Source organism: Myodes glareolus, chromosome 5 (assembly GCF_982192425.1).
Source record: "Myodes glareolus chromosome 5, mMyoGla1.1, whole genome shotgun sequence".
NCBI lineage: Eukaryota > Metazoa > Chordata > Mammalia > Rodentia > Cricetidae > Myodes > Myodes glareolus.
Window position 1 is genome coordinate 87,374,471 of NC_142030.1, and position 12,936 is coordinate 87,387,406.

At 44.8% G+C, this 12,936-nt stretch overlaps 1 long non-coding RNA gene across 1 annotated transcript; it reads left to right on the plus strand.

The window, feature by feature from the left end:
• The first annotated feature begins 458 nt into the window (after positions 1 to 458).
• On the plus strand, positions 459 to 4,757 carry LOC125398324 (uncharacterized). Its single transcript, XR_007231354.3, has 2 exons — positions 459 to 725; positions 4,553 to 4,757. It is a non-coding gene; the product is annotated as an uncharacterized LOC125398324 (long non-coding RNA).
• The last annotated feature ends 8,179 nt before the right edge of the window (positions 4,758 to 12,936 follow it).

Below are 12,936 nucleotides of genomic sequence, written 5' to 3' on the forward strand. Positions count from 1 at the left end.
CAGACACACGAATAAAAATAAGAACATTAATCTTTTAAAGTAAGTAAGGGGTGTAGTTCAGAGGTAAAGCAATTCTCTGGGCTCAAAACAAGTACCATAAAAATAATACCAAAAAAGAAAAAAAAAACAATAAAAATCAAAACACACACACAAGATTGCTGTTTTCATGACTAAAAACAGTAAGGGTCTGTCATGGAGCCTGGCCCATCTTAGTCTTAGGAAGGGAATGTCAGTAGAGACATCCATCTGAGGGGCTGTAGCTGATGGAGCCCATGTCCAGCCTCCCCTTGAGGGGACACAGTGAGGAAGGTAGGAGTCACCCTGCAATCTGTGGGAAAGAGGGTGAACCGAGAAGCACACAGCACGGTGCACAGCTGCTCAGACGGCCTCTGTGAACCCTCTGCATAGGAAACGAAGAGGAGGGAGGCGCAGAACCTTCAAGAAAGCCACAAGCTCGAATTCGGTGGCCCAGGATGTTTGCAGCTGCCTGAGGTGGGGTGGCGGTAGGGGAGTGGTACCTACTCAGTCAGCCAGCCAGCCAGCCACACCACTCAGCCCTCGTGATCTCATCTGATTAATATGTAACCAAAGAAGCGAAAGACCTTCCACAATCTGCATGTCTCGGCAATTCTGAAATTCCTTTTAGGTTGGAAGCGATCGCCAGCAAGGCTTCCTCCACTCTGACATATTTATTCTTCCTCTTCAGAGTCAAACCCTTCCAGAAGGTGAGTTAAAAAATACAGCAAAAGCAGCCTGCTTGTCTGCAGTATTTACATGGTTTACATAGCCTGGAAATATGTGGCTTATTAATGACTGATTTCCCAGCCTCTTCAATAAGCGCTTTTATTAGCATGACACTCCTTAACTTACAAGTGTCAAGCCATTGTGCCCCGTGCGTGTCTCCTTTATGATATTTAATATAAAGATAGAGCAGTATTTATGTCCCTCACAATCAGAGAACGGATTGTTTTAAGGTTATACAGCCTAGATGCGATAAAGAAAGAAGGAAGCTTACAAAATGATAAATATTTTCATTAAAAACTTTAAAACTAAAAGTTCAAAGATATGTTCTCCTCTCTTATTTCTTGTCAAAACATGACTTAAGACCCAAAACTAATCTACTTTCAATTTTATTCCATATTTCACTGCTGCCACAGAGCTCAGCAGAGAGCATTGCAATGCGATCATTTTTTATTTTGTTGATGTTACCGACAGCTTTATTTCACAAAGCAATCTTATACTATGTCTGGCAGTAGCGGGGCATAGAGGTCAAATAGTCTATCCTTACAGGTAGAGAGCTTATTAAATGGCGTGTCTATTAAACCCGATGGACAACATAAAGAAACATTTCAGCAAAATACTTTTAACATAGTTCAATGAAGATACGGCTCAAAGGGGCAGTAAATAATTTAAACGGAGACCAATGGGAAACTCGTTCCATTTTTTTTTTAACAGCATCTTCAAATTATGTTTCAGAGTGGGTAGAACAGAAAGAGAGAAAGAAACAAAAGCTACAGAGACCAGTACAAGTTCTAGCATTCTTGCAGGATGGATACTTTCCCTAGAGGGTGTTGAGGGCATGCAGTGCCTCAGCCCAAAGCTAAGCACAGCCTCATCAGCAATTCTCCACCACAATGTTCATTTAGAATAGTCCAGCCAGCAGGCATGGTAACACAGCCTCTGAGCCCAGGACGAAGCATCTGGAGCTCAAGGCCAGCCTGCACTACACTAGGCCCTGTCTCTATATAAGTAAATGAACACAATCTAATCATAAATAGTACATAATCGTGGATGAAGATAATTTGCTTGGGGGGGGGGGTCTCATGTCGCCCTGGATGGCCTGGAACTTGCCATGTAGACAAGGCTGGACTTGAACTCACAGACAACCCCTTGCCTCTGCAAGATTTAAAGGTATGCACTGCCACACATGGCAATAACATGTTTGTTTTGTTTTCTGTTTTTTTGAAACAGGGTTTCTCTGTGTAGCCCTAGCTGTCCTAGAACTTGCTTTGTACATCAGGCTGGCCTCAAATTCACAGAGATCTGCCTGCCTCTGCCTCCCAAGTACTGGAATCAGAGGCAGGCACCACCACTGCCTGAGAGGCGGTAACATTTTTTAAAGGCTCTTCCTGGTGCTTGTTTTTAGAGAATATTCAGTTTTAAATTACTTTGATAGATCATAACCCAGCACTTGGGATGCAAGGCAGAAGGAACTTCGTAAATTTGAGGCTAGCCTGGTCTACATATCAAGCTCCAGAACAACCAGAACTACATAGAGAGCCCGTATCTCAATCTATGTCTATATATATGTATATCTATATAGATCTAGATATATATATAGAGAGAGATATAGATTTAGATAGAGATAGATGATAGGTAGATAGATGATACATACATACATACATAGTATATATGTTTCTAGATCAAGACAAAGCTTTACTTCTAAGAAAAGTGACTGACTGGAGTCTTTATGGACAAAATGTATTCACTTATTGAGTAGACTGGTATGAAAACATAAGTGTGGGGTTGATGCAGCTCAGACATAAAGTGCTTGTTCACAGTTCACGGGCTGGAGAGATGGCTCAGTGGTTAAGAGCATTGCCTGCTCTTCCAAAGGTCCTGAGTTCAATTCCCAGCAACCACATGGTGGCTCACAACCATCTGTAATGAGGTCTGGTGCCCTCTTCTGGTCTGCAGACATACACACAGAATATTGTATACATAATAAATAAATAAATATTTTTAAAAAAAAGTGCTTGTTCACAGTTCTCAAGGCCCTGAGGCCCCATCCGCACCACTACAGAGGACAAAGAAACGTCAGTGCAGTTACAAAGGATTCTAAAAGAATGGATTCATATTCTTTTTAATCACATGTAGGTGTGTGTGTCTGCATGTAGATAGATGCACATGAGTACAAGTGGGAGGAATCGGGACTCCTGGAGCTGGAGTTACAGACAGCTGTGGGTCATGTGACATGAGTGCTGGAACCCAAGTTTGGGTCCACTTGGATGACAGCAAGTGCCCTTAGCCACTGAGTCACCTCTCCAGTCAGAGTGGGATTTTATTTTAGATTTCCCTGGTAAGTCCATATATATATATACCCGTTATTTTAATCATTATTTAGTATTTTGTCCTCTGTATGCTAAAAAGGGAAGGAAGGAAGGAAGGAAGGAAGGAAGGAAGGAAGGAAGGAAGGAAGGAAGGAAGGAAGGAAGGAAAGAGAGAAAGAGGGAAGAAAGAAAGAAAGAAAGAAAGAAAGAAAGAAAGAAAGAAAGAAAGAAAAAGAGGGAGCGAGGGAGGAAGGAAGGAAGCAAGCAAGCAAGCAAGCAAGTAAGAGAAACAGATTCTATAAGATAAAATGGCAGCCCTGTCATCACAAGCAGGCTGTGAGTTCCCACCAAGACGGCGACCAGAACCTGCACTATCAGTAAAGTTGAGCATGAACACCACATGAAATTAGATGCCCAGTCTCTCACCAGGAAATCGGCCCCCTGGTCTCTTGCCAAGAATATAAACTGCTTGCTGTAGGGTTATCGGTAGATTTGCCTGGTGGGATAATTAATAAGGCTCAGGAACATAAAGCCGGAGCTGTTACTGTTGCCAGTCGCTCCCCTCCCAGCACCGCTGCAGCCCCTGTCCTTGCTTCAGCACACGGTAAATCATCTACCTAAATGTATTTGCACCCAATCATTTTTTAAAGTCACAATCTTTGTAGTGTCAACTTGTCAAGGGTCAAAGGGAAGAACAGGCAAGATTCCCAAATCAATCTGCTTGTAGAAACTGTCTCGTTTCATTTCAAATTACCTGCTGTGGTGGACGCCAGGTACGGACAAACTGCCTTCCTCCATAAACCATGACAGCCCGGGTCGAACTTCTGCGATCATTCATAAGGGCCCAGTCATGTCGCTTCTGTCATTAACTACTCTTAAACGGCTCTGCAGGGGTAAATGATCTTGCAGGGCAGCCACAGATATAAATACTGTTTGGACAGTTTAATGTCAAGAGACAACTCCTCTGGGATTAAAACTGTGTAACCCAATAAGACGACTGCCCATACGAGGATTAAGGTGCCTTGGTGTTATGATGGGAGTCATATCTTTACATATGTTTTGTGCAAGTGAGCCCATAGCAAGCTGAGCGCCGTCCGTCCACATTATGCAACGACATAACACTTTTAACACGCAGCGTCTCAGCCTTCCAGAAAGTGTTCTTGCGCCGCTGACGCGTTGTCCTTGTGAGGCCGACCAGAAAATGAAAGAATATGATGATGTGAGCCTTGCAGAACTCAACGGACTATTAAAGGGCTAGAGCTGTCCATGAAATCAGGGCAGTCAGATACAACTTGGGCTCCGATAGCCAGCAGATCAGACAGGACTGAGATCATTAGTCCATCGCCATCTTGGCTTGGCCGCGGTGGTAAAACGCTGGAATACCTAAATCAACAACTGCTATTTATTGAACACTTGGTATATGTTGAACATTGTATGAAGGATTGGATGCATGTGACCTTGCCAAAATTCATATCCTAATGAGGAATCTTTTTAAATCTCAGATTAAAGGTAACAAGGCTGTGAATCAGAACCGACAATCATTTGCCTCAAAAAACGGGAACAAGTTTTGTTTGCGACTGGAGAAGAAGCCGACATTGATGCTATGCCGCCTCCGTCACCATCTGCCCCCTGGAAGGAATTTTACTTGCTTGACATATGAAGTATCGCACAGTATAAATACAACGGCTCTGCCTTCTTTAACATGCATGCTATGTACAAAATCCTTTCCGAATCACTAAAAGGAAAGCGTTGCTTAGTTACTGGGAGCCGCACCGAGTTAAATCAAGTGGATGAAGAATCCCTCTCTGGGAACATGAGGACTTTCCAGAGGGTACGTGGGCATGGAACTTTTAAGGAAATCAATTTCAAAATACTCAGAGTCCATATGTTTTCTTTCCTAAAATTAATCATCCTGAGAAAATATGCTAATCTACACTTTCTACCCCAAATCACAACAGATGTTCCCAAACCTACTTCAGATGAAACACCCCCTCCAACCCCAACCCTTACCCCACCCTGAGGGTGAGAGCCTTCACTTACCCAAATTTCTGCACCAGGCCATCCCCAAAAGAGATCTGCCAATCAAAAGTCTGCTATGCTTAAAACTCATCTATCAAAGGCAATAGATCTGTAGTGTTCTGATCAGTTTCTGATGATCCCTCAGTGCGGAAGGAAGTCGCTGGCTGTTAGAGCCCCCTGTTAGTCCAGGATCTCACGTAGCTAGCTGCACAGCAGCAAACGTCTGAGGACAACCAGAACAGGACCTGCTGCCTTACCATAAAGGTCTACAGGGGGAAGAGAATGGAAATACAGTTCCAAAGGGAAAAATATAGGAGAGCTTTGAGTCTTTTTTTAACTTATTTTATTTTGTGTGCACTGGTGTTTGGCCTGAATCTATGTCTATGTGAGGGCATCAGAGCCCCTGGAGCTGGAGTTACAGTCTTGAACTGTCATGTGGGTGCTGGGAATTGAACCCAAGTCCTCTGGAAGAGCAACCAATGTTCATGGCTGCTGAGTCATCTCTCCAGCTCCCAAGGTTTAATATTTTTAAATGGGTGTTGGTGAATTAAAAAAAAAAGATCACTGTGAAATCATATTCCTCTGCATCCATCTCAACTACATTTCTCATCTACAGCAGTGTGGACATTTGGGACCATAGTTTGCTGTCTTGTCATTGGATGTCAGCAGCACCCTTGGTCTGTGCACACATGTAAAAACACACATACACATATATACATGTGTGCATGTACATAAGGGTGTTTCTGTGCATGTTAGAGAATTTTTTAAATTTATTTGAGGGGGCTAGAGAGATGGCTCAGCGGTTAAGAGCATTGCCTATTCTTCCAAAGGTCCGGAGTTCAATTCCCAGCAACTACATGGTGGCTCACAACCATCTGTAATGAGGTCTGTTGCCCTCTTCTGACCAGCAGGCATACACACAGACAGGATATTGTATACATAATAAATAAATAAATAAATAAATAAATAAATAAATAAATAAATATTTTAAAAAAATAAATAAATTTATTTGATTTTTATTGTATATGTATGAGCGTTGTGTCTGATTGTATGTGTGTAAACCGTGTATGTACAGAGCCCATGGCGGCCAGATGAAGCCAGTAGACTTCCTGGAACTGGAGTTACAGATGGTTGTAAGATGCCATATTGGCGTTCAACCTGAAGGTCAGAAAAGCAAAACAGCCAGCCACTGGCTCTTACCTCTACCTCAGTCCGAAATGGCGATCCCACCTCCAGGAATCTCAAAATGAGACTGTGTGGGGGAGCTGTCTCCTCCCAGTTTATATTCCTCTCTAGTGCTGGGATTAAAGGTGTGTACCACTACCGCCTGGTTTCTATGGCAAACTGGTGTGGCTACTGGCATTAAACGTGTGTGTCACCACTGCCTGGTCTGTAAAACTGACCAGTGGGACTCTTTTACAGTCTGATCTCCAGGCAAGCTTTATTTATTAAAATACAAATGAAATAACACACATTAGCATGTGAGTGCAGGGAACTGAATTCAGATCCTCTGCTAGAGGAGCGGCTAAGTACACTGGCTCTTCTCCCAGAAGACTCAAGTTCAGTTCCCAGCATCCATGTGGCAGCTCGCAACCAGGGGATCTAGCGCCCTGTAGATCATGGCCTCTACATGCACTGGTGTACATACCTGAAAGCAAAACTCATACACACAAAAATTTTAAAATACACCTGGTGGTGGTGGTGCATACCTATAATCCAGCACTCGGGAGGCAGAAGCAGGTGAATTTCTGTGAGTTTGAGGCCAGCCTGGTCTACAGGGTGAGTTCCAGGACAGGCTCCAAAGCTACACAGAGAAAGTCTGTCTAGAAAAACAAAACAAAAAGTCCACACCTCCTAATAGTGCCACTTCCTTGGGACCTATGGAGGCCATTTTCATTGAAACCACTACAATGTTGATGTCTCTCTCCTTGTGTTTTGCCAGTGCGCAAGTAAGGAAACAGGTTTGCTGGCTTCCTGTAAAATCTAGATAACAGTACGTGGTCAGGGCAGGGGTTTGGGCGACAGCCAGCCCCTAGGTCCTGGGAACACTCAGCCATCTCCCGGCTCTCTGAACCCACGTCTTCTGCTGGTGGTGGAATCTTCCCAGTTGACCACCACCAGTGACTGATTTCATCTTCTCTCCTTTCCCCTCCCATTCCAGGTGCCAAGCCCCCAGCCTAAAGCCAGTAATTAGCTCATTCACCCACAAAAGCAAACAAAAAGTATCTCACAACATCTTCCTATTTACCTGAGTGTGGTCCAGGCACCTTAGGCAACATCAAAGTGGCGACTGTAGAGATATTAACAGCCTAGAGGGGTGGGGTGGAACAGCATTCACTTAATACATGAGGTGCTTGCTGGGTTCCATCCCAAGCATTGTTTAGGAAAAAACCTAATCAGGGTAGTGTTTTATCTGCAGTGACTTTCAAAACAGAAGGAGCATACCTCAGGTGGGCTTGACTTAATGTGGCCCTGTGGCAGGAGGACAGATGGCACTGTGTCTCCCCAAGCATAGCCGGCTTCCCTGGCTGACTTTCTCATTGTGTTGCTTTTGAAGGACAGGACGCTTGGGGCCAGGAGCAAGAGCTTCAGGAAAATGTACTTATCCCAAACTGGCTGGATCTAAGATGGCCACCAGAACAACACCCAGACAAGGTTTTACTGCCTTATAATCCATCACCTGACTAAATGGCACACCCTCCAGCACCATGACAGTTGCCGGTTGCCATGGCAATGGTCGTAAGGGACTATAAAGGGAACAAGAAGAGGCTGCACCAAAACTCCCAGAAAAGAGATGCATGTCACCACAAGCTCTTCACTGTTTTCTGCAGTCCTTCCTCTTGACACCGTATCCCTCCCAAGCCCAAAAGTTAAGACATGGATTTGCAAGTTTGCCTCTCATTGCTTCTGTTCTTGGTCAATAAGAAGGTCATCCATTTCACTACTTACTGCCTGCTCAGTCTTAGGATCGCTTTCACCGTTTAAAAAGGGAGAAGGGCCAGTCTGGAGACAAAAACACGATAACAAATCAGGCTGAGGGGATTTGAGGGCATCCTGGGCTACAAAGGGAAGTACAGGTGAAGGCCAGTCTGGGCGACAAAGAAGACCTTGTTAATAACAAACGAAGGTCAATCTGATAGCAACTGACGTGGGATGCTTTCTGTATGCGGTGAATATGTGGTGCTTTTATTGGTTGAGGAATAAAGCTGCTTTGGCCTATGACAGGGCAGAATAGAGCTAGGTGGGAAAGCCAAACTGAATGGAGGGAGAAAGAAAGCAGAGTCGAGGGAGGCACCAGCAGCCACTGGAGAAGCAAGATGTGAGGTAACAAGCCACGAGCCTTGTGGTAAAATATAAAATAATAGAAATGGGTTAATTTAAAAGTAAGAGCTAGTTAGTACTAAGCCTGAGCCATCAGTCAAACTTTTATAATTAATAAAAGCCTCTGAGTATTATTTGGGAACTGGCAGGTGGGAGAGAAACCTCCAATTGCAAGCAACTAGAAATCAGTAACCCTGTTAGGAGGAACAAGCCTGACTCTGGGCTGGGTGTGGTAGCCTACTCCAGTATACCAGCCCTTACAAAGTAGAGGTAACAGAGGATCGGGGGCCAGCATCCCAGATCAGTAGATGTAAGATCAACCCAGGCTACATGAGACCCTGTCACAAAAAATAAGAACAACAGAAGATGCAGGGTCTCATATAGCCTGGGTTGATCTTAAATAGGTGGAATGCTTGTCTAGTAGTATATATACAAAGTAGTGGGTTCAATCCCCAGCACATAAATGGGGTGTGGTGGTTCATGCCTGTGATCTCAGCAATGGGGAAGCAAGAGGCAGGAGGATCAGAAGAAGTTCAAGGTCATCTTCAACTATACAGTGAGTCACAGGACAGCTTGAGAAACATGAAATATATAATATACATTTATTTTATATATATAATATAATACTATATATGTGTGTGTAGAATGTTTCTCTCACATGTGCAATCTTAAAAAAGAAAAAGGACAGAGGGACAATTTAGAAACGGGGAGATAAATATGATCAAAGTACATCGTATGCAGTATGAAACCATCTTAATGAATGAAATGTGGCCTAGAATCATGGCCTATGCCTGCAATTCCAGCACTTAGGAAGTTCGAGGTCAACCTGAGCTATGACAGAGAGACCTGCAAAAATAAATAAACAATCATATATAAAATCTGATAATGAGGCCCACTAATATATATAATTAATACTTTCATGATTTCTTTTGTTGCTTTGGCTGTCTGAGATGGGGTCTTATGATGGTGCCCAGGTTGCCCAAAACCCTTTGATCGTCCCTGACTGCCTCTATGACACAGAATTAGAATTTGTCATAGTGGGCTTTACCCCATCCTTTGCAGACCGCTCCCCTTCCCAGGCCCCTCCTCCCTGTCCTATGAGGAAGCTCTGCTTATCCAGCACTTAAGTCACCTGGGCCCCCGCTTGCCTCAGCCCAACCACTGTGGCCAGAAAAGAGTGTGTGGTTACTGGCTTGCCTCAGCCCACAGGAGTCTGCTTCACTTGAACTGCTGCAGACAGGAAGGCCAGCTCCCACAACTGCACCTTCCAGTATTTGCACATCTGTGCAATCCTTGCCTTGAGAAGGAACTTACCCTGTGGCTAGCTCCACACCAGTAAATTGAAATGAGGTGACCAGGTGTGAAACTCCGCGTCTCAAGGCTGCCGAGTTTGCCAGCTGGTGGCACCCCCGTTCTTACTGGCTTGACAAAGTAGGGAGCCATGTTACAGCAGGGAACTGAGTGGCCTCCAAGTGGAGGAAGTGGGGCCAGCCACCAGACCATAGCCAAGAAAAGGAGGCAACTTGAGAAGAACTGAGTTCTGCCAATAGCACCATTAGTTGGGAAGTATTTATTTCCCCAGCAAACCTCCGACAAAGGCCACCGGCAACTGCGAGCTGCACCCACCCAAACTCTTACCCTCAGAAATCGTGAGGTGTTAGCACAAATGACACCACCGTGCTCAAGATTGTACTGTCCCCAGAGGCACCTGCCAACACAAGGGCAGAACGCAAAAGCAAGTGTTCACCACCGTCCCTATTCCAGATGGCATGTCTGACATCTCTAGCCTGGGGTTTCCCTGAACCGCATAGAGAGCAAATTGTTTGCATACAGATTTGGGGGAAATTAGTCCCCTTAAGTACCAAAAGCACATGCTTGAAGCTCAGAGTGCAGAGCTAAACCACTGGTTAGCCATAGAGGCCAGGCCGTGGTGGGCGCTTTTAATCCCAGCACGCAGGAGACAGAGGCAGGTAGAGCTCTGTGAGTTTAAGGCCACTCTGAGTTACTCGAGAACTATCCAGTCTAAAAGAGAAACAGAGTCAGGCAGTGGGGACCCACACCTTTAATCCCAGGATTTGGGAGTAAACGGGCCTTTAAACCCCCGCTCTAGGGAGTGTGGAGACAGGAGTGATGTGGCTGGGCAGAAAGAGGAATATAAGGTGGGCGGAGACAGGCGCTCAGATGCAGTCTGAGGCAGCAGCCTTGAGGAGGCCGTCTGAAGAAAGAATTGCCCTTTGGGTCTGAGGGTTCAGTAGAGGTTAAAGGTCTCTCTAGTAGCTGGCTGCTCTGCTTCTCTGATCTCTCAGCTTTCATCCCCTAATATCTGACTCTGGGATTTTATTAAGAATAATTAGAATTTGGGCTATATTCAGTGACCACCCAAAACTGAAAACTAACTATAAGCAGTATTTTATGGTCCAATAGAGCAGATTTTAGAGGAAAATAGCCAAATTTAGAAGAAAATAGATTTAAAAGTAACTAAATACATACAACGTTTTAGCCTGATGTGTTGGAGCATGTCTTTTTTAATCCCAGCACCCAGGAAGCAGAGACCTGCTTGGTCAACATAGCCCATTCTAGGACAGCCAAGGCTGGGATTAACCACATGTGATAGCACAGACTTGCAATCCCAGTCCTGGGGAGGCTAAGGCAGGAGGAATAAGAGTTTAAGACTAGCCTGGACTATAAAGTGAGACCACAAAATAAATATTAGGTAAAGTCAATATTAGGCAACAAATCAATGTTCTCAAATTTTACATACAAAAAGTCACAAACTGAAACCACCTGTAATATAGATCTATCGTCTTACTGAGACAGGTTTTATTGCATAAGGAAGACTGGCCCTAACTCACTGTGTAACCCTGGGCTTTTAAAGTAAAAACTGTGCTGGGCAGTGGTGGCACATGTCTTTAATCCCAGCACTCCAGAGGCAGAGACAGGCGGATCTCTGTGAGTTCGAGGCCAGCCTGGTCTACAGAGTGAGTTCCAGGACAGCTAAGGACACACAGAGAAACCCTGCCTCGAAAAACCAAAACAAAATAAAACACATACACAACAAAAGAAAAGAAAGAAAAAACGAAAGAAAGAAGAGAGAGAAAGAAAAGAGAAAAGGTCTAACCCAGTGATCCTAACCTACACTCAAAAATGACTCCCTGGAAAATAAATCCCTTTCAAATATTCAAAATCTATGATGCTTACAGAATCCAGGCATGGTGCCTCACATCTTATAGTCCCAGAACTCAGGAAGCTAAGGTAGGAGGATGCTAAGTTCAAAACCAACCTGGTAGCTACAAAGGATCTGGGGGCGAATGTGCATCTTTAAAAAGAAGTATTGAAAGTGTTCTAGGCAGAAAGATAGGCAGAGCCTATCTGTCACTGTGACTCCAGCTACTGAATTTCATTCTAGAATTTCTGGGAAGCTTTGCAGTCTCAAGGAGACGACAAGATAAGATGTGTACTGAGTTGGGAACAGAAGAGATGTCTAGGAAAAAAGGCGTCCAGAATCCGTCTAGAAGCTGGTGGGAGGTAAACACGTACATGTTAGATCTGCAAAGTGGTTTTTGCTTTTTTTCTTTTTTTTTCTTTTTTTGTTTGTTTTTTATTACTTTATAAATGCAAAGTGGTTTTAAATTTGTATTTTCTTTTTGAAAAAGTCATCTTATTACATTTATTTATTTACTTTATCGGGGAGCACACGCGTGGAGGTCAGAGGACAACTTTTCATTGAACTCCTCTACCGTCAGGCTTGGTGGCAAGAGCCTCTACCTCCTGAACCAACCCTGAAAACGCTCAAATACCTGAGAACACTGCCAGGAAGCTGATCGCTGTAGATCAGCATCCCCCTCCGTCCGCCCGACTCACACCTCAGGATAAACAGTCCTCTTTCCCCAGCCAGGCCTTTGAGCCTTCCCACAGCTCTCCTGCAGCGAGGAGCCAGAGCCGGCACTCCGGCCCCTGGCGCTTTCGTTCCTATCTTCTTCTGTCTTGGCTCTTCCCCTTTGTTGATAAGCTCCAATGTTCTTGAGTGCGGCCTGGTTTTTGTTTTGTTTTTTCTTGTTGGCCTTACAGAGCGAAGTTAAACCAGCTTGGGCTTGGCAACCTGCCCCTTCCCTACCAGATTTTCTTCTTCTTTGCTGCTCCATCTCACAAAAGGGCATCTCAGACTCAGTATCTCACCGCCCACTCTGCAGAATCGACAGCACGCAGTCTGCCCTCGGCCCTCCAGGAGCCTGTCCTCTCGGAAGTCTTCCTTTCTATGGTTGGATGTGCACGCAACCCGCCCACAGCAGGCTCAGAGCAGCAGCAGGCAGGAGGGGAGGCAACTCAGTGGGATGGGCGCTGGCCCTGCTTTCAGAAAGCTTCGGGTTCCATCCATCCTTAGCAGGCCCCTAAGACCAGTGCTTGGGAGGTGAAGGAAGGAAAACCCAAGATCAAAGTCATCTTTGCAACTAGGGAGTTTGAGGCCATAATCATGAGCCAGAAGAAGCGGACAGGAGAGGACGGAGTCACAGTATCACACAGGCAGTCTTGTCTCCGCCTTGCTTTG